Below are 22,646 nucleotides of genomic sequence, written 5' to 3' on the forward strand. Positions count from 1 at the left end.
GAGAAAGGGGAACCCTCTTACACTGTTGGTGGGAATGCAAGTTAGTGCAGCCACTTTGGAGAACAGTGTGGAGATTCCTCAAGAAATTAAAAATAGAGCTTCCCTATGACCCTGCAATTGCACTGCTGGGTATTTACCCCAAAGATACAGATGTAGTGAAAAGAAGGGCCATTTGTACCCCAATGTTTATTGCAGCAATGGCTACGGTCGCCAAACTGTGGAAAGAACCAAGATGCCCTTCAACGGATGAATGGATAAGGAAGATGTGGTCCATATACACAATGGAGTATTATGCCTCCATCAGAAAGGACGAATACCCAACTTTTGTAGCAACATGGACAGGACTGGAAGAAATTATGCTGAGCGAAATAAGTCAAGCAGAGAGAGTCAAGTATCATATGGTCTCACTTATTTGTGGAGCATAACAAATAACATGGAGGACATGGGGAGATGGAGAGGAGAGGGAGTTGAGGGAAACTGGAAGGGGAGATGAACCATGAGAGACTACGGACTCTGAAAAACAACTAGAGGATTATGAAGGGGCAGCGGGGGGGTAGGGGGGTTGTGAGGTTGAGGAACCAGGTGTTGGGTAATAGGGAGGGCACGTACTGCATGGAGCACTGGGTGTGATGCCAAAACAATGAACACTGTTATGCTGTAAATAAACAAATAAAAATAAATAAATTAAAAAAAAAAGAACTAGGCAGTATTGATACGGTAGCTGGATCATTCAGTAATCTGACAATTTTAGAAAAGCAGTGAAGGGGGTTGGAATAAAACACTGTAGTGAGGAAGCTTTGAGGCTTCTTGATAAAGCTGATGCAGATGTAGACAAAGAACACCATAAATTTATCATGTTCTTACTTTCTTCTTCTCACACCAAATGATCCATAGAGAAAGGGACCCTAGACCAAGTTCTTCTCTGTCTGGTGACCTCAGCTTCCAGAGGTTATTTAGATCAATGAAGAAAATAAGAGACTATCTAGGGAAATCAATCAAATCAATGCTGATGATCAATAGGGTAACAAGCTTTCTAACCACTCATATCCATAAAGGTAATTAGGAGTCTTGAGCATTTGGAAATACCACAGTTTTTGAAGACATGTAGAAGAATGTCTGTGTTAATTCATCTAAAGCACAGACTTCATTTTTATTTAAATTATTTCCATTCTTCTGTTAAGCTTTATCTCCTTTCTCAACAACCATTCATTCTTAATGACCTTCTACAGTGTAATAGTTGCAAAGCTAATCTGTCATTGGATAACTAATTATGGAATGCTAACATGTACACAGCACTGTATAATAGTTGCAAAGCTAATCTGTCATTGGATAACTAATTATGGAATGCTAACATGTACTCAGCACTGTATCAGAGGCCAGGCAGACATTAAAGAAAGCCTTTCTAATACTTTCTGAAGTCTTTTTCTTTCATTATTTCAAGAAGAATCTCCATGTTTTACAAATTTTCAATGTCCTCTAATGACTCTTGCCTAATCACCTGTTGCCAAATCAAAGCTTAATCAAAATGCAGTCATGGTGTGATGATCTTTCCCTCAGCAGAAGCTTCATACTGCTCCATATTTGAAGAGGTGAGAGACACTACAATTTTATATGATGTCCATGCTCCATCCTAGCTCTATTCCTGATACTTAGAATAAGTGATCCTCAAGGATTAGTAGGCACTCTCCTTGCTTACTTCTGTTCACACAGCCAAAGGATGTCTTCTTATCACATGAGAATGGCAAACAGCTATCTTTGAAGACCATGTGAAGTCAATTAGGAGAGGCTCATCTATGGGGGCCATAGTTATAAGCATGCCTCTAAACTATTACCTGCTCAGAACCTAAAAATGTAAGACTCAAACTGTGTGGTTTTGAACTGCATTAGTCTGAGCTGACTCTGTACCCATACATGTTCCGAACTGTGTAGAAGTTCATTTAAGCAATGGAGAGTCGAGGACATATAGAGAGCAAAACCACCTAATTACTACAATACCATACTCTCAAGTAACAAGTTAGTATTGGATTTTAACCATGTGTAAATTTCTCATCTATGCAAAGGACAAAAGAACTCCCCTGTTTGAAAAACCATTTACTCAGGATCATAGGTATCAATTTATAGTGAGTCAACAAGACTGCAGAGTTCACATTTCTCTTCCATTCAGCAGAAAATAGTTTCCTTGGCAACTGAAAATGTTTGGCTGGGCTTTTACTTTTCTTTCTACTTCTGAAATGCAAGCAAGAAAGGAGTCCCACCAGCTGAGACTTGGTTCAGAAACAGGTTTCTCTGCCTGGGGTAACTGAAATAATCCATTTGGTGCCTGAGCATAACTCTGTTCCTTCTTAGATTTATTGTATCTTTACGGTCAAGTCTGAGGCAAAAAATAAAAGGTAACTGAAATAGACAAGGTAGTTTTTGTTGTTGTTGTTGTTTTTGTTTTACTTGTTTAAAGATTTTATTTATTTATTAAGAGAGAGAGTGAGAGAGAGCATGAGAGCTGAAAAGGTCAGAGGGAGAAGCGGACTCTCCATGGAGCTGGGAGCCCGATGTGGGACTCAATCCTGGGACTCCAAGATCGTGACCTGAGCCGAAGGCAGTCGCTCAACCAACTGAGCCACTCAGGTGCCCGACAAAGTAGTTTTTAATGTCTAAATTATTTCTTCATCAGGAAGCCCCTAAAATTCAAGAGACTAAAGGTTCTGACTCTTGGGAAACCTGGGTGGCTCAGTAGTTGTCTAACTCCTGATTTAAACTGAGGTCACAACCTCAGGATTGTGAGATCCAGCCCTGCATCAGGATCCCTGCTGCGTGTGAAGCCTACATCAGATTCTCTTTCTACTCTTCTAAGGAAAGATAAATAAATAAATAAATAATTCTTACTCGTAACTAGCCAACATTATCATTTTTCTTTTATTTATTTATTTGAGAGAGAAAGACAGAATGAGAGAGAGAGAGAATGAGAAAGACAGAGCATGAGAGGGGAGAGGGTCAGAGTGAGAAGCAGACTCCCTGCTGAGCAGGGAGCCTGAAATAGGACTTGATCCCGGGACTCTAGGATCATGACCTGAGCCGAAGGCAGAGGCTTAACCTACTGAGCCACCCAGTAGCCCCTATCCTTTATTTTTCAAATCTAATTACCTATGTATGTAAATGAAACAATGGAGTAAATACCTTTTCTCTACTAGGTAGAGTCTTCTCAGCAGCTTTGGGGTTTTGAAAAGAACTCTAAGCTCAAGCAAAAGTCAGAGGATTCAAACTCCTTTTCTACACTAGCACAGGTGATTAGCGATCAGGGTGAGAGGACAGTGGCCAAGGTAGCAATCATAAATGTTTACTTTTCTGAAGACAGAATGTCCAGTGCTGGGGTTTGCACTGTCCTCACCACTGTGCTCTCTCCTACTTCATGACGCCACCTCCTCCCAAGTCAGGTCCATGCAAGAGCAGAAGATGAGGCTTCCTCTGCTGGAGGAGAGGCAAATTCAGCTCTTGACCTGAGGCTGTGGTTGAAGAGAAGCTGCTTCACCCGAGGTACTTGGAAAGGCACTATGCAAAGCATAGTATCCAACCACTTCGGTTTCCTTGTATATTTGCTACAGAGCAGCTCCCACTCTGCAGATCGTCTTCTGATCAGGCTCTAAGCTTCCACTTTTGTACTTGAAGAAACAAATGGTCTCATTGTGAAATCAAGTATCTTTTCTCCTCTAGCACTCCTCTTGATCATTCCCTCACTGACACTATTACACTCCATACCTGAGATAACTCCTAAGCAAGTTTTGAAGGCACACTGGGTAGTCGAGTGTGCAGAGAGGACAAACCATGATTTCTAATTTTCCTTCCCTAGTACACTACTCAAATACCAACACTTAGATAGTTCTTAGTCCTGGGGGGTTCAGTGTCTACACACTACCTGTCCCCAACCCCTATTTACTAGACTGAATAGTATAGCCCCAAATTCATGTCCATCCAGAACCTCAGAATGTGACCATATTTGGAAACAGGATCTTTGCAGATGCAATCAGTTCAGTAAAAAGGAGATCATGGGTTATAGTGGACTAATAAGGCCCTGGCAAGAGGAGAGGACACACAGAGAAACAGAGACAAACAGGAAGAAGACCATGTAATGACAAGATTGAATGAAGCAGCTGCAAGCCAAGGAGTGCCAAGGACTGCCTGAAGCTGGGAAGAGTTGAAGAAGATTCTTTCCTAGTGTCTTCAGAGAGAGGATGGACCTGCTGACATCTTAATTTTGGATTTCTAATCTCCAGAATCATGAGAATAAATTTCTGTTGTTTCAAGCTACTTGGTTTGTGGCAATTTGTTACCAGCAGCCCCAGAAAACAAATTCATATACTTCAGGACACTACTTGCTAGACACCCCCAAGCCAGGTTCCTTGTTTTATATCAGAGAGGGAAAAATGATTTTTAAATTGAACAAATCCAGAAAGACAGAAATGAATCTTCTATAAAATTACTTTTCAGTATATTCTGGGTCAAAGAGGAAAATATATTTTTAAAAGAAATGATACAAGCTGCCTGAAGAATTTCCTGAAAGATCTTAACCATGACCACACACAATTTCACGACCTCTGAGGCATAGGATAGGAGTCATATGAGTAGGACAGACGTAATAAAGACTACAATAGTGAAGGGTTTTTAAACTAGCCACAAAAGCAAATTTTATGAGAACTTTTCAAGGAGATTAAACACAGGCAAGTAACTTACAGAGAAAGATGGCAAGAGACCTAAAACATATAACATATGACACTATCCTCCAAAAGGAAAAAGAACAAAGAACAGATCATCAGTTGTGAAACAAGTAAAGGAAGCCTAACTCAAACAGTCCTTTAAAAGTTCCTAACAGAAACAGAACAATTAGGGCTCCCAGAAGTAACACAGTGATGACTTCTCCTGACAACTGGGGAAGAGGGCAGCAGCAGGGGAAAAAGAAAATTCATGGAACCTCCACTGATATCCCCAACTTAGAGCAAATTCACCTCAGTGGTATAGGGGCAGAAGTATGGAATGCTCTTCTAAACACTCTTCTCCACTGCCCTGACTGAAGAGTGATTCCTGGAAGCCAGAGGACCACCCGACTCACCCAACATATACACTCCCACTGTGGAGAAGCATTCTCAAACTGAAAGTGCCCTTCACAAGAGAAGAATAGCCCCCAGGTATGTCCTTCACAATAACTATGCAGGGGTGCCGGGGCAGCGCAGTTGGTTAAGCCTCAGACTCTTGGTGTCCTTTCAGGTCCTGATCTCAAGGTGGTGAGATTCCTCCCCCACCGGGCTCCACACTCAGTGCTATGTCTGCTTAAGACTCTCTCTCTCTCCCTCTCACTCTGTCCCACCCTTAATGCTCACTCTCTCTCTCAAGTAAATGAATCTATGACTCAGTCAATCATACTATGGAGAAGCAACCACTTGTCGCCCTCCAAGCATCCTCATGCGGCCCTCAGCTCCATGGCCGCCATGGAAGGCTGCCAGGACACTCTCAGGCACATGGCGGGTCCCGCCTCACTACAGAGACCTGGCGCACTTCCAGGGCCAGGAGTTCCAGTACCTGATGAAGAAGCACTTGGTAATCATCAGGCGCAACTTGTTGCAGGGCTCAGTGGATGTGACCGTGGGCCACTCGAGTTTCACCTCGCCGGGCCACCACCACTACCTCACGCCCCCGCCAGGTGCAGAAGCTTCCCACGCTGCCTCAGCGAGAATGGCGCCTTCCGCAGCTGCGTGCTCCAGAGGCGTCCCACCTGCCGGGGCAGCTATCACGCATGCGCGTTCAGGGTTCCAGGCACAAACACGCAGATCAGGTTCGCTGAGAAGAGGGAGTAGCAGGAGGCTCCGGCGTGGTGTTGGTCCACATCTTGCCCGTGAGCATCAACATTCCAGATACCGTGGCCCACTGCATCAGTCCCCTTCCCTCCCCCACGGAATGTGTCAGTGCTGCAAACGCCTGCACATCCAGCCCCCAGGGAGCAGGCCCTTCGGGATGCAAAATGGGCTGTGTGATACCAGCTGACCTCAATTTAATGGCCGATAACTTGCAGCCAGAAAATGAAAAGGAAGCTTCTGGTGGAAACAGCTTAGAAGAGGAGTCAAAGCCACCTTATTCCTATGCACAATTGATCGTACAAGCAATTACAATGGTTCCTGATAAACAACTCACCCTAAATAGAATTTATACATCACTAAAAACTATCCATACTACAGAACTGTGGACAAGGACGGGCAGAATTCAATTTGCTGCAATCTCTCTGAATCATTATTTCATCAAAATACCAGGTTCCCAGGAAGAACCAGGCAAAGGCTTATTCTGGAGGATAGATCCTACCTCTGAAAGCAAATTAATAGAGCAGGCTTCTAGGAATAGACAGCCTAGGGGCGTGGCCTTGCTTCAACCCCCACCCCCCAACCTCTCCCAATCACACTGGAGTGTAACACAGAACGGGACTCACATGGTGCCAGTCCCTGCTGTCTGCTCACTGCAGTGGTGCCCAGACTCCTAAGAGCCTGTTAAAAGAAGGTTCACCAGCCACCCTGGAGCCTGAGTCCAAACTGGCTGTCATCCAAGAGGCCCTGTCTGCCCAGAGCACACTGGGCTGTCTAGTGACGCGTTTTAATTGCCATGCAGCAGCAGCTGCCACCAACCATCAGGCCTGTCACCTACACGGTCACAGCCCCGTGACCACCTCGGCCTCCTGGCAGCTTGTTGTGCAAAGAGTGCATGTCATCCATCAGATCCCAGCGGTGTCTATCACCAGCAGGGCCAGCCTGGCCCCAGCGAACACACACACTATTGCCAGCCAGGCAGCGGTCGCTCAGGCGGCCATGCTGGCCCCTCCTAAGGCAGAGGCGCAAGAGAAGGGAGATCACAAAGAAGTAAAGGTGAGGGGCGCCTGGGTGGCTTGGTGGGTTAAAGCCTCTGCCTTCGGCTCAGGTCATGATCCCAGGGTCCTGGGATCGAGTCCCGCATTGGGCTCTCTGCTCCTCAGGGAGCCTGCTTCCTCCTCTCTCTCTGCCTGCCTCTCTGCCTACTTGTGCTCTCTGTCTCTCAAATAAATAAATAAAATCTTTAAAAAAAAAAAAAAGAAGAAGAAGTAGAGGTGAAAGGAGAACCTATTCCTGTGATTAGCCATGTCACACCAGGCACTGCTGGCCAGATCACCCAGACGTCACAGACCGTCCCTGTCCAGACAGTCACCGCACCACAACCTCCAGGTCAGCACCAATTGCCCATAAAAACTGTAACACAAGGGGTCGCCTGGGCGGCTCAGCGGGTTAAAGCCTCTGCCTTCAGCTCAGGTCATGATCCTGTGGTCCTGAGATCGAGCCCCGCATTGGGCTCTCTGCTTAGCTGGGAGCCTGCTTCCTCCTCTCTTTCTCTCTGCCTGCCTCTCTGCCTACTTGTGATCTCTATCTGTCAAATAAATAAATCTAAAAAAAAAAAAACTGTAACACAAAACGGGACTCACATGGTGCCAGTCCCTGCTGCAGTCCACAACCCAGTGAACAATGCAGTGTTGAGTCCTCTGCACAAGCTGGCAACACATGAATACATGTTGGCCTCTTTGCCCACAGAGCACAGGAACAGCTACTAGAGTGGCCAGAGCAGAGGCTGGTCAAGACGGAAGACAGCACAAACATCACCTTCACCCTGAGTGTGGACTGCAGCAGGCAGCGGGCAGGAAGAAGGACCTCCCAAAGGAGAAACTTAGACTATTGCCACTAGGAGAACCTGCGCTGTGTGAATGGAGGTTGCAGTTCTTGGATTCCCCACAAAAGATTTACATGAGGACCCACGCTCCAAGAAAGACAGCCAGAAGGAAAGGAGCAGGCACAAAGCAGTTTCTTAAGGACTGTACATTCTCAAGAAGAGAGAGTGGGCAGGCCCAGAGGTGGCAACTGCCCTGAGGCTACAAGGGTACTTTGTTTTTATGGGCATGGGAGAGTCTTGGGTCCTGGACAGGGTGATCTCTAATAGAGGCTGCTTCCAGTCACTTGGGGCACTCCTCCCACAGGTTGGGAGGGGGAGATTTTGACCCTACCAGGTTTCTGTGGGAACCTTCCAGGCAGCAGTCCCACAAGGTGCGGGAGCTAAAACCACAATGCAAATACATCATAATGAGTCTAGGGTTTACCGGGAGGAGAGGCTTAAGAGAAGAGGCTTCCTCTGAACCAGTCCTCTTGGTCTGTTAGCCCCAGGGTCTTGGAAGCTACAGAGTCAGGATGTTGTGTGCCCTGGGCTTCTAATACGTAACCTATTAATTCTTGCCTCCAGTTCCCATGTAAGTGTCTACTCCATCAGGACAGTTTTTCCTACTTTTAGATTAACTCTGTGATGCCAGAATGAGACATTGTCTCTCACCGGCACTGGAAGCATGTTATCTCAGTGGGTAGAGGGCCATGTGGTTGGGGTTCACCTCAGCACTGAAAACACAAAAACGCAGATGGCCTTAAAACTCCTTAAAGAGGGGCGCCTGGGTGGCTCAGTGGGTTAAAGCCTCTGCCTTCAGCTCAGGTCGTGATCCCAGGGTCCTGGGATCGAGCCCCATGTCAGGCTCTCTGCTCAGCAGGGAGCCTGCTTCCCCTTCTCTCTCTCTGCCTGCCTCTCTGCCTACTTGTGATCTCTCTCTGTCAAATAAGTAAATAAAATCTTTAAAAAAAAAAAAAACTCCTTAAAGAAGTCACACCTTTTTCAAAAAACAAAACCACTTGCAACAAAGCCTGGTTCTGGAAAGTGCCTCCCCACTCTAAGGTCAGCTTGTACTGACTCACACTGCTCACTCCAAGCAGAGGAGCTTAGAGACATGTGGCCCTCCCTGAGGGTGGCACCAGCGGTAGTCAGAGCTGCAGGGACAGGGCTGGAGCCCTCCCCAGGGCCCTTGGCGTTGACACTGGTAGATAAGGCAGTATTTTGTTGTTCTCATAGGGAATTAGAATATTCTGAGGTATACTCTCTTTCCAAAGTAATGGGGTCTTTGATATTTCAGATCACTCCATTTCTACTCTGGAAATTATGGAATGAAACAGGGCCTTTCATGTTGATTTCATTTGGGGAAAAGAAACAGTGTGGTTTTGCTTTTGTCGTTTGTTTTCAGCCTATGGAATAATCTTCTTTTGACTGTCCTGTTGAAGTTCAACTGGAGCGACTTGAGTACATCTGCAGGTCTCCATGTGAGAGCAGGCCCCTAATGCATATAGTGCACCTCGAGTTCCGTGTGCAGGATGGTCGCACGGACAGATGCTCACGTGGGGCTGTGGATAACCATGACCCAAAGAACTGCTGGACTCTTGGAGCTGCACTTAACTGATTCTCTTTCCTGCTACTTTTTGTGGTTTCTTTTATTTTTTTTTAAGTATGCTTACTTTTTTTTTTTTTTTTTTTTTTTTTTAGATTTTACTTATCAGAGAGACAGAGAGAAAGCACATGCAAGCAGGGGGAGCAGCGGGCAGAGGGAGACGCAGGCTCCCCACAAAGCAAGGAGCCTGATGGAGGACTCCATCTCAAGACCCTGGGATCATGACCAGAGCTGAAGGCAGATGCTTAACTGACTGAGCCACCCAGGCATCCCTGTGTTTTTTTACTTTTTGCTGACTTTGTTCCTAGCATAATTTTCCACTCAAGCGTCCTAAGTATTGTGTGTGTTTAAAATGATAGAACTATTCTACCTCATGTGGAAAAAAGATTCAGTCTTATACCACACACTGCTTTAAAAAAAATAGTAACTATGGAGAAAGAAATAGAGACATAAAATTGAGGTCTCTTGTAGGTATGAGTGTTCTTTCCAGCAACTATCCCCCAACTCTCAGAAACAGAAGGTGACATTACATCATCAACACCTTGCCTCAAGCTCACATTATAAGATGAGGGTGCAAAGAGGACCCGGTGAGATTATGCTGAGTAAAATAAGTCAAGCAGAGGAGTCAATTATTGTATGGTTTCACTTACTTGTGGAGCATAAGGAATAACATGGAGGACATTGGGAGATGGAGAGGAGAAGTGATTTGGGGGAAATTGGAGGGGAAGACAAACCATGACAGACTGTGGACTCCTGAGAAACAAACTGAGGGTTTTGGAGGGGAGGGGGGTAGGGGGTTGGGTGAGCCTGATGGTGGGTATTATGGAGGGCACGTATTGCATGGAGCACTGGGTGTGGTACATAAACAATGAATGCTGGAACACTGAAAAGAAATAAAAGAAAATAAAATGGGGGGAAAAAAAAAACAGAAGGAAGCAAAATAGAAACCACCCAGCCAGTTTGGAGCAATGAGAAGGCCTAGACAGCACCATCCCCTTTCAAAAATGAAAAGCATAAATACAAAGGCTCATCAACAACACAAAAATACTAAAGCAGGGGAAAAAGTTAAAAAATGGAATAAGTTTAAAAATATTTTCTAGAATAAGCACACTCAAAGGAATTAGACTTTTAGACTTTGCTTTAAACAGAAAATAAAACTATCTATGAGATAAGATGTGAGAGGAAAAATAAATGATAGAATAAAAAGTTTTAAAGGGAAAGGTAATGAAAAAAGTTGAAGACCACAAATAGCTAGGAAACAATAAATAAATATGAACCAGAAGGAATGAAAATGAGAGGAAACTAACGGTGATATGTGGGGGATAGTTGAGAAAATTATATACCAAATACAGAGGAAGCAAATATAGGGAAGTATTTAAAACAAAAATTGTAGCAGGAGGACAAACAGATTTCAACAAACAGATAAATGGTGCCCCTGAAATATTAAATAGTAAATGAAATTGAGAAGACATGAAAAGATAATACAGAAGAACACTTCCCCCAAATAAAGAGCCAACTTTGTGAGTCAAAAGACATAGTATGTTATTTTAAAAAATAGTAATATAAAACCACTACAACTCATATGCATATGCTGAGAAAGTTTTTATACTTCAAGGATAAAAATATTTTAAGTTTTCTCTGAGTATCCATGAGGAGAAGACAAACAACAACAAATTTAAAGTCACCTGCAAGTGACCAGGCTATTTTGGTTAAATCATTAAGTCAGACCCTGTCACTTCTCTAATCAAATCCATCCAGTGTTTTTACCTCTCATTGTGATATAAATCAAATTTCTAAAATGATCTACAAAGTTCAACCTGATCTTAACTTCAGTTAGCATTCTGACCTCATCTCTTCTATTCTTCTTCTCACCTCATTTGCTACAGGTAAAGAGGCCTCCATGCTTTTCCTCATATATGCCAGATATGGTCACCTCAGGGCCTTTGCACATGCTGTTCACCCTGCCTAGAATGTTCTTGATGTATTGGATATGAGGATGATGAGTCTTGATGAGAATATGAGTCTTGCTCACTCATATCTTTCAAATGTCTGCTTCTCATGGATTCTTTTCCTGACTGCCCCATTTAAAATAACCCTACTCTGGCACTCTATATCCCTCCTTTTCTTGTTAAATTATATTTATTTATCTATACAATATATATAATTTGTTATTTATTCATTCTGCTTATTGTGTGTGTCCTCCCACTAGAATTTAAGCTCCAGGAGAGCAGAGATATTTTCATGTATGTTATTTATATCTGTACAGTCAGTACCTAGAATAGTGCCTGTCCAATGATAGAAGCTCAATAGATATGTGTCAAATGAATGAATGAGAGGGGAAAAAAATCATCTATCTCCAAGCTCTCCATAGGAACGTTCAATTCCAGAAGACAGTAGATAAATCGACATATGTGACTGAATTGTTTATCCTCGCCTTGTTCATGTATAAAAGCAACAGAAAGGGATTGTTAGATGTAAATGATCTCAGAAAATATAACACCTGTGTCTATGTTTTGCAAATTTATTCAATAACACCATTTCATTAAACTAAGAGGTAGTACAAAATACACAATCTTTGGAATATAGAAGCTACTTTATGGAAAGATTAACAGTACATATTAATTCCCTTTTAATTATGACTAAGGGTTAAAAAAGAACTATTAAAGTTGCTTTAATTAAAGTTAAAAATTAGTTATAAAAAATCATGTAAACATCATAAATCTTAGGAAAACTATACAACAGAAAAAACAACACCTATAATAAACTTACCTGTTGCTAGAACAAAACAGCAGAAATCAAAAGGAAGGGAGAAAGGTCATTAAAGTAAAATTGTCTAATGTTCCTAATTGTGAACTTCACACTGGGAAAGTGAATTTTATTGCCAAAACACTCTTATATACCATTTGTTGTGGTAAAAACAGATTAAATTGTGTGGGAGGGCAATTTGGCAGTATCTGTAAACTTTTTAAATATGTATAGAAATTGATTGCAAAAATGATCTTACTTTTCCAAACCTTTGCCAATGCCCTCCCACTCATATCCCATAATCTCAGCCATGTAGCTTGCTTTGGCCAGCAGGATAAAAACAAGCTTGACATAAGGGACTTGAAGAAATGTCTACATGCATCCACTCCCTCTCATTGACCTGCCCTGCCGTGACAGAACATGCCCAGATTAAGCTTCAAGGAAAAACACTGAGGCTATCAGACCAGACAATAGCTAGTCAACCCCAGACACGTGAGAGAGCCCCACCAAGATCAGCAGAACTCCCTAGCCAACTCACAGCTGACTGCAGGCATATGACTGATTCTAGCCAGGAAGAACTGCAAAACCAATACATCATCTTATGAGTAATAATAAATGAGGGTCTTAAATATTTAGGACTTACCCTACCATACATAGAATTACCTTTGAAAGCAATTCTTCCTTTAGGAATTTACATTAAAAACACACTTCCTTTCTCCAAAAAGAATTGTAACAATTCTTTTCTTATTGCACAGAAGGCCACAGGAATGTTTATTATAGCATTTCTGCTCATAAGAATATTTATTGTATCATTGTTTGCAGTATGAAAATATTTGGAAACAACATAAATGATCATCAGTAGGAGATACATTAAATCTCTTTTCCTCTGAAAAGAAGGTATGTGGCGATTAAAAAGCATAACTTGGATTTATAGATCTTATAGTTTATAGATTTTATAATACCACAACATGCATTACTCAATGATGAAAATGAGTTACAGAATGATATACAGACCTTTATATTTCATAAATAATATATAGACTTTATATTTTATATTTCATAAATGCACATATGTACATATGTAGGAAAAAGTGTTTGCAAGAATACACAAGTTGTTAATTATTATTACCAGGGAGTCTGGAAGAACATAATAATGAGAATGACTTTCACATTTTATTGTGTATGTATATTTTGCATATTTTATTTTGTGTATATTGTGTATATTTTACTTTTACAGTTATATGCAGTGTTCTTGTCCTTTAAAAAACAAGAAAGGCTTTTTTAAATATAAGGAAGGAACTTTCTATGGAGTCACACATTACTCCACATACAATTAATGTTTCTGAGGCAGCAGGTATTGGACAGATCCACTGTCATTCTTTTTTTTTAATTTTTTATTTTTTATTAACATATAATGTATTATTAGCCCCAGGGGTACAGGTCTGTTAATTGCCAGGTTTACACACTTCACAGCACTCATCATAGCACATACCCTCGCCAATGTCCACAACCCTACCACCCTCTCCCTACCCCCCTCCCCCCAGCAACCCTCAGATTGTTTTGTGAGATCAAGAGTCTCTTATGGTTTGTCTTCCTCCTGATCCCATCTTGTTTCATTTCCTTCCCTACCCCCAAGCCCCCCACGTTGCCTCTCAAATTCTTCATATCAGGGAGATCATATGATAATCATCTTTCTCTGACTGACTTATTTCGCTCAGCATAATACCCTCTAGTTCCATCCATGTCGTCACAAATGGCAAGATTTCATTTCTTTACATGGCTGCATAGTATTCCATTGTGTGTGCGTGTGTGTGTGTGTGTGTGTGTGTGTGTGTGTTTATCACCTCTTCTTTTTCCATTCATCTCTTGATGGACATCTAGGTTCTTTCCATAGTTTGGCTATTGTAGACATTGCTGCTATAAACATTCGGGTGCACGTGCCCCTTCGGATCACTACATTTGTATCTTGAGGGTAAATACCCAGTAGTGCAATAGCTGGGTCATAGGGTAGCTCTATTTTCAACTTTTTGAGGAACCTCCATGCTGTTTTCCAGAGTAGCTACACCAGCTTGCACCATCCACTGCCATTCTTGCATTTGCACACAACTCTCCATTCAGTGAGTGAACTCAATGAGTGAACCCAAAGTGAACTCATTTCTCTGACTTAGCTAGTACTCAGAAATGATCATCACAATCCCTATAAAACTGGGTTTATTAAGAGCATCCATACTGTTTATGAGTCATAGAAAACATGTTCATTTTCCTATCTGTGTCCAGTCTGTGTTACAGACTGCTTGGAGGATTGATGGAATATCGCTTAGAAAATGTTCTAGAATTCAGATGACGATGTGTTAGGATAAATCATTACTGGTTATTATATACTCACACATACTTAGAGGCTAGAGCTCAGAAATTTATTAAATGTACTGTCTCTTCTTTGATCTTTCTGTCACAGTCCCTGGACAAAATTCTCCTGAGCTCTTGGCAGGGCAGCTAAGAGGAGAGCCCCTCCTTCTCTTGAGGCTACAAGCTTGTGCTACAGTGGGGACAGGCCAGGAAGGTAAGTCAGTTAACAGCAGTGCTCACAGAAGGACTAAGAGGTGCAGGGCTTTATGTTAGGTGCTGTGGGAAGGATAAAAAGAACTGCGCCATAATGGGGTCCTTGACCTCAAGGAATGGCTGCCAGCAATCACGCTGTCTCTCTTCTTTTGGTAAATATAAATTCTGATGTGAGGAACGAAGACAGACATGGGCACTGTCTGCACACTGTGAGTAGGCATGCATCATCCCAGAGCCTTCTGCGGCCAGCTGAGTTCTGAAGGAGGGAACAGAAAAGGGGAGAGAATTCGCCTGTCCAATTACAGTCTACTCCACAGTACAAAGTACTGCAAATCCCACAGGTCTCTCTCTGACTGACAGAGCATGTATAAAATCTGAGACACCTCGGTTCTTGGCTTGGCATCCCAAACAAAGCAGAACTGTTAATTAAATACTGCTTCTCAAAAAAAATTGTTTTAAATAAATACTGTTTCTCTTCTTGTTCCCAAATTTATAGCTACAGCAAAGTTATCAGCTGGAAGGTTGTTTCCCACTTAGCATTTTGAGGGGCATCAGGTGGTGGTGTGGGGGGTGGACAGGGGTCCTGTGAGCCATTACTTCACCGGGATTCCAGAAGTCATGCCAGTGCGGGGAGAGCAGTGTGTTGTGGGTTGGCACATTTTCTATGACTCATAAACAGTATGGATGCTCTTAATAAACCCAGTTTTATAGGGATTGTGATGATCATTTCTGAGTACTAGCTAAGTCAGAGAAATGAGTTCACTTTGGGTTCACTCATTGAGTTCACTCACTGAATGGAGAGTTGTGTGCAAATGCAAGAATGGCAGTGGATGGTGCAAGCTGGTGTAGCCACTCTGGAAAACAGCATGGAGGTTCCTCAAAAAGTTGAAAATAGAGCTACCCTATGAGCCTCTCACAAGGGTTGAAAGGTCTTAGAGTCTGTCTAGGAAACAAAAGTCTAGAAGTGAGATGGCAGGAATACAAATTCTGACTGAGGACTGACATGGACGCTCATGGATTTGATGATGGGAATGCAAAGTCTTCTTCACCAGTCATGCAGTCCTCCCTTGGCACTAACTGCTGCTATATTCTTTTTCAAAACACTTGTTTCTCAAGGCTTCAACTTCTTTATTTGAAAAATAAATTCTAGAATCACAGAATTCAAAGCAGCCTTAAGGGATAATTCGTTCAATTGTCTCTCCTGAGGATTTCTACATGATCTCAGATGCTTCTTTACACTATGGCTTTCTGGAATTCCATTATCCTTGTAAGAATGTAGAGAGAATGACAAAGAGATTTGAAATCCCTAAACTCCCTCTCCACCTCAAGCACCAGCACTGACATCACCCCAGTAAGGACTGCTTCAGGCTGTGCTCAGAGGGCAGGAAGGGTATGACAAGGTCAGAGACCTGTGTCTCTCCCTCTGCACCAGGTGGTGACATGAGAGAGGAGAAAAGTGCCAGGCAGGGGGCAGGCAGACAGCAGGAGGTGCCATACTGCTCTACACACAGGTCGCCACTATCAGATTCCATCTTGCTTTATGCCCCTCTCTAGCTTTCAAAATCCTGCTGTTTAATGTCAATGGTGAAAAAAATATCAGCCATGATAATCCCTCAAACACCCTTATCAAGCTGTGGAATGAATGCACCAAGGCAGGTGCCAAAGGAACCACCTCCATTTAGGGACAAAGCCCATTAAAAAAGTGTTTAGGCTGTGGGGCACCTGGGTGGCTCAGTGGGTTAAGCCTCTGCCTTTGGTCATGATCCCAGGGTGATGGGATCGAGCCCCGCATCGGGCTCTCTGCTCAGTGGGGAGCCTGCTTCTCCCTCTCTGTCTGCCTGCCGCTCTGCCTACTTGTGATCTCTTTCTCTCCCTCTCTCTCTCTCTGTCAAATAAATAAATAAATAAAATCTTTAAAAAAAGTGGTTAGGATGCAAAATAATGTGAAACAGCTTCAGTCCCATAGTTAAGACACAGGTATATACATTTACCAGCACACCTTTGTATTTGTAAACAGAATCTGTGCAGATGATCGAGATCAGAGGAAGTAGGCTCTAATCCATCCAGTATGAGCAGTGTCCTTGGAAAAATAAGAAATTCAGACACAGTTAAACATATACAGAAGGAAGACAGTGCGACATACGGAGAAGACCATCTACAAGTGAGGAATGTCTAAGACTACCAGTACTGAGAGAAAGGCCTAGAACAGATTCTCCTGCAGAGTCCTCAGAAGGAACCAACTCTGCTAACACCTGAATTTTGGACTTCTAGCCATTAGACTAAGACAATAAATTCCTGTTGTTTAAGCCATCTGGTTGGTGGTGCTTTGTTACGACAGCCCTAGGAAACTAAAACAGAGACCAAAAATACATCTTCCTCATGAAATTGTTAGGCAAAACAAACGAGTTAATAAATGTAATATACTTAGAATACTGTCTAGCATATGGGAAGTCAATAAACACTGCTATTAATTATTTTGCATTCCATTCAACACAACTATAACATAGAATCATGTATGATGCCAAAGGCTGGGACCAATAAAACAAGGCAGTTTATTCAAAATTGCTTTTCATTGTTTTCCCAATTGGCATTCATTATGCCCAGTTCTATGATTGAGAAAGAGTTTTCTCAACTTTTTCTTAAATCATACCTTATTTCTAAGTCTGGCAAATTTATGATATATATTTTTCCCCACACTAAAGCGTCTCCTTTTTTTCCCCCCACTAGTTGTAGTATCCAAGCCTCTCAGATCTTTTTCAGTTCCCAAATTTCTCAGAAAGATCTAAAACATTTTTACTTGAGATCCTTTTTAATCACTAAGAGTTTAACGTGTTATTATTCTCAGGGAGAGTACAACCTGAATAAGAATCAAAGTCTTAAGCTCAAGAATGGACTGTACTATTGGAGGATTTAACCATAAGCCAGCAGTTGAATAGACTCTTAGAGAGCTGAGGGGAAGAAAGACAAAACTCAAGGCTTTCCTGAGACTTCTCAAGCCCCCCATCTTCCATAGCTCTAGGCCAACACAGTCTCAATTTTGTTGAACAAACAAGTTTGTTGAACAAACTTGATAATGATTCAGTCAAAAGAAAATGGTTTACCCTATTACCATAAGTTTAGAGAAGAGGGACAGAATAGGTATCTCTCACAAATGGAAACCCACTGGATAGAATTCAGAATCAAAGAATGTGATCGAGCCACTAGCTACTTAAGTATCAACTTGAGGAAACTGAATGTAAAATTCCACTGCCACCACATTGACTCTGCCATGTTGTCCCTACTTTGACTTCTGCATCAATGCCTTAAAAATAGTTAAGCTGTATCGACAATCAGAATTTTGTTAACCTTAAGTACAAACTGGTTTACAAACCCCCCAGCGGACATTAACAAATCAAGTAAACTGAAAATCATTCTATAAGCTGTATATCCCTCATGGTCCCAACAGAAAACAGATGGCGTGTTAAAATAGGGTTATTTAAGGAAAATTTAATTAAAGTATTACTTACAAAGATATGGGCAGCACATAGGGAAACCCCGAGGTAAAATGTAGAACTGGGGTTTAATAACTGTAAATTGCCTCTGCCACCTGTAGTCTAAGGAACATGCAGAAGGAGCAGTAATTAGAATCTGGAGCAGGCAAATCCTATGGAGAGGACTCCCTGACATCCCAAACAGGCAGCCAGCTCCAAACAACCACAAGGGAAGGAAAAGGAGGCTAAATACCCTGACCTCACTTTCTTCCTCATCCTCTGATCTTTGAGCGGTGTTCTCCATGGGTGTTCTAATCTCAACTAGAAGCCAGAAGACTAGGAAGCTTACTGATAAAATGTCTCTCAAGATCAGCATCCAGAAGTACAGAGCAGAGAATGTGGACAGTGGGTCAAAGAGGAGATATCTAGCATAACCCGTGACCTTGGATACATCCCAGGACCTCTCCAAGCCTACATTTTTCCATTTTGGGATCCCAACAGCCTACCCAGTGCTAACTCTGGGTCAAAAGTTCTTACTGAATGAAACCGAGTCTGTAAAATTAGGTATTTAAGATAAATAATTTCCGTAGCTCCTTTCAACTTTAACATTCTCTGATTATGAATTTGTTCAATGTCTTCAAATATTATTCGATAGTTATGGCCTGACCATAATGAAGAGGTCACAATTGCTAAAGATGAGTTTCACATCCCAGTCTTTAACTCTGTATTGTTATCTTTTACATCTAAAAATGCAAAAATAAATTGCTAGAGTGTTATTCATTGAGGTGTCTAAAGAAAAGAAAGACCAAAATATTTAGTTGGACACATGATTGTGTGATAGTAGAGAAGAAAAAAATCACTTTGATTGTAAAAGTAGATACACTGAAGCTATCTTAGGCTTGTAAAGGAATAACTTGTGATATGCCATCATAATGGGAAATTGGGAATATTTCTGGAAATATTCCTGCAATTTTTAGTGCTGTATTTCAGTAAATATTTTTGAGTACTGCTCCTGTTACTTAAATTAGTACTCCCAGTAGAGATTCACAAGTGTTTATTAAATTGAGAAAACACTACCAATATATTATCAGAAATATATGATTTTGCATTTAGGTATACAGGTACATAATTAGAAAAAAGGTTGCTACTTATTTTCCACCCATGTTTTACTTAGAAATTTTCATTAAGGCCTTAATTTAGGATTATATATTTCCAGCAACAATTTAATTTCTCAGTAATTGTTACACATATAGGTACCAATTGAATTGCTTAGAGTTGTTAGCAAAAACTAAGCCAAGAAGGGCCCTGTGTTTCTTTCCAGATATTTACCTCAAAACCACTTTCTATTTCTATTCCTAAAGCTCCTTCACTGGTAAATAAAGCACCACAAAAATATTTTTTGATTCATCCAACTTGTTTTGCAATCCGCTTTCCAACCCCATAAATCTTAAGTGGGTACTTACTAATTTTTCCTCAAGGATTTATCCTTAGGGCTTTGGATCCTGAATTTACCATATTTGATTTTGTCCTCTTATCCTTAGTGAGTCCAATTCACCAGCTCTCTGAAGTTGTTTTATACTTGTTGAATGTTTGTATCTGGGGTGGGGGGGGAGAAGCTTCCCTTAATACTCTTCTAATTGCTTTTCTGCTTTCTCCTTCCCCTTCCTTCTTCTTCATTTAATTTGTTTTTTATTCTTTTTTTAATATTTTATTTATTTATGTATCTATTTATTTTTTTATTTTAATTAATTAATTTATTTTTTTCAGCATAACAGTATTCATTGTTTTTGCACAACACCCAGTGCTCCATGCAATATGTGCCCTCCCTATTAACCACCACCTGGTTCCCCCAACCTCCCACCCCCGCCCCTTCAAAACCCTCAGGTTGTTTTTCAGAGTCCATAGTCTCTTATGGTTCGCCTCCCCTTCCAATTTCCCTCAACTTCCTTCTCCTGTCCATCTCCCAATGTCCTCCATGTCATTTGTTATGCTCCACAAATAAGTGAAACTATATGATACTTGACTCTCTCTGCTTGACTTATTTCACTCAGCATAATCACTTCCAGTCCCGTCCATGTTGCTACAAAAGTTGGGTATTCATCCTTTCTTTTCTTTCTTTCTTTTTTTTTTTATAAACATATAATGTATTTTTATCCCCAGGGGTACAGGTTTGTGAATCACCAGGTTTATACACTTCACAGCACTCACCATAGCACATACCCTCCTCAATGTCCATAACCCTCTCCCCCTCTCCCAACCCCACCTCCCCCCAGCAACCCCCAGTTTGTTTTGTGAGATTAAGAGTCATTTATGGTTTGTCTCCCTCCCAATCCCATCTTGTTTCATTTATTCTTCTCCTATCCCCCTAACCCCCCATGTTGCATCTCCACGTCCTCATATCAGAGAGATCATATGATAGTTGTCTTTCTCCGATTGACTTATTTCACTAAGCATATACACAATGGAATACTATGCAGCCATCAAAAGATATGTATCTATTTATTTATTTGAGAGAGAGAGAGAGAGAACAAGCAAGAGGGGGAAGGGAGAGGGAGAAGCGGACTCCCTACTGAGCACAGAGCCCGATGCAGGGCTCAATCCCAGAACCCAGAGATCATGACCTGAGCAGAAATCAAGAGTCAGACGCTTAATCAACTAAGCCACCCAGGCACCCCGATTTGTTTCTTTATTTTTATAAACTTTTTTTTGGCAGGTCTTCAGTGAGGTATTCAATAGAATAAAGGGTCATAGAAATAACTGGTTAGACTGTCAGAATTTAGCAAAGTTCTTCTAATATATTCTTCCACTGAGTGCTCTCCTCCCCCTCACTGTTTAAACTTTTTCCCAACGACTCTCTTTTCCAATGGGAAAATGATGCTCCAAGAACCCTAAAATGACTTCATCTGGCTCTCGCTGGTATTTCAGCAGCGCAGCTGAGGCTAGATACCTGGAGTCCTGCTTTGCAATTAGATGATTTAACCTCAATTCTATTCCTTGTAATAAACAGCAAACAAGATCCATATGTCACTTAAATATTATAATTTGAAAAGAATTACATACCCGATATTCTTTCCTTGAAATACTTGGTTTCTAAAAACATGGAAAGAATGTTCTATTCTGAGTGTGTCAGGAGCTCAGAGATGGGAGCTGATAAATTGTCCCCGAAATCATTAAAAATGCTGTTAAAAAAGTATGTTTGACATCTTAATAGGAAAATGACAAAATAAAATGTCAGTAATTCTGCTTCCGTACCTGAGGCTCTATTAGACACACTCTAAATGATGGTGACTAACACCTGCTGTCAGGCATTGCTTTCACATGATATAAAAATTACTGCTCTAAATATCCTAAACAAAGTTGGACGTGTGCGTTGGCCATCTGTCTGCTCTAATTGGTTTTTCATTAGAACTCTATGATTTCTTGAGATATATTCCAGTTTTGTCCCTCTGTTTCCTTAAACTGGTCTGGAAGGGGCGGAGGACTGGCCACCTGAACATGTGTGGGGCACTCTCCTTCAGAGATCCTGTGAATGAACTTGGATAGTTTCAAGGTTTTGATGGCTCAAGTTCCAACATGGACCAATTCAGGTCAGCAGCCTCAAACTGTAGGCAGTACTTGTGGCAAGGCCCCCGACGGGCCCAGAGTTAACGCCCCTTCCATGTTCGCAGGCAGAGGCACACTTTGTGCTCCCCCAGAGTAGTGTGAAAGACCTGGAGGGGAGTAAATTTAACTAGCACTCGCTGAGCTCCAGCCAAGACTCGGGCTCTCCGCTCGGTTCTTTCTAGGTGCTACCATCACCCTCAACCACCACCCTACCTTCACCCCTAAATGGGAAGGGAAAGTGGGGCAGCAGAGCCCTGAGCCACTGCAGCCGTGGGAACCACAGCGAAAGCTCCGGCGCTTCCCAGTAAGCATCGCATCGCTGCACAAATCTGAGCTCTGCTTTCTTTCCATTTCTACTCCTGGCTTACCAGAAGCACTTCCAAACCTCTCCCATCCTCAGAGCACAAAAGATCAAAAGATGCTGAAGTTCAAAAGATACCCAGAAAGTGAAAACAGATGCAAGAGAAAGGATGAAGGGCACAACCAGAAACTTCTAACTCCCATGTTCGTTTAGAAAGCCCTTGAAGTAAAACCTTATCATGCAGGACAAGAACAGTGTGAAACGTTGCAGAGATTCACACCAGCTGGAAAGTAGACCCTTAGCCATACTGTTGAAGGAGGTGGTAGCGCCAGTTTCTTAGTGACAAAGAATGAGAAACGGATAACCCAACCTCCTGCGTTTCCTTTGCACTTTGTCATATATCACTGTACATAAATATTCATAGTTCTCTTGAAAGAGTGCATTTCTAACGTTCTCAATAAAACCTTTAGTGGTCCTTGTAAATTCCATTATGAAAGATCCCTTAGTATTGCTGTATACAGATATTTGGGGTCAGTGGATCTTATCTGAGTATTTTATCCGAGTAGAAGACAGGATTCTGGTATCTATCATGGACCGAGTCAGGTCAGCCACCTGCAAACTGTCTGCCTATGCAACACATCCCACCATCCTCCAGGAGAAA

General features: G+C 41.9%; 1 pseudogene; it reads left to right on the forward strand.

Moving 5' to 3' along the window:
* The first annotated feature begins 5,448 nt into the window (after positions 1-5,448).
* LOC123936848 lies at positions 5,449-22,198 on the forward strand (annotated as a pseudogene).
* The last annotated feature ends 448 nt before the right edge of the window (positions 22,199-22,646 follow it).

The sequence above is a fragment of the Meles meles genome, chromosome 2, assembly GCF_922984935.1.
Source record: "Meles meles chromosome 2, mMelMel3.1 paternal haplotype, whole genome shotgun sequence".
NCBI lineage: Eukaryota > Metazoa > Chordata > Mammalia > Carnivora > Mustelidae > Meles > Meles meles.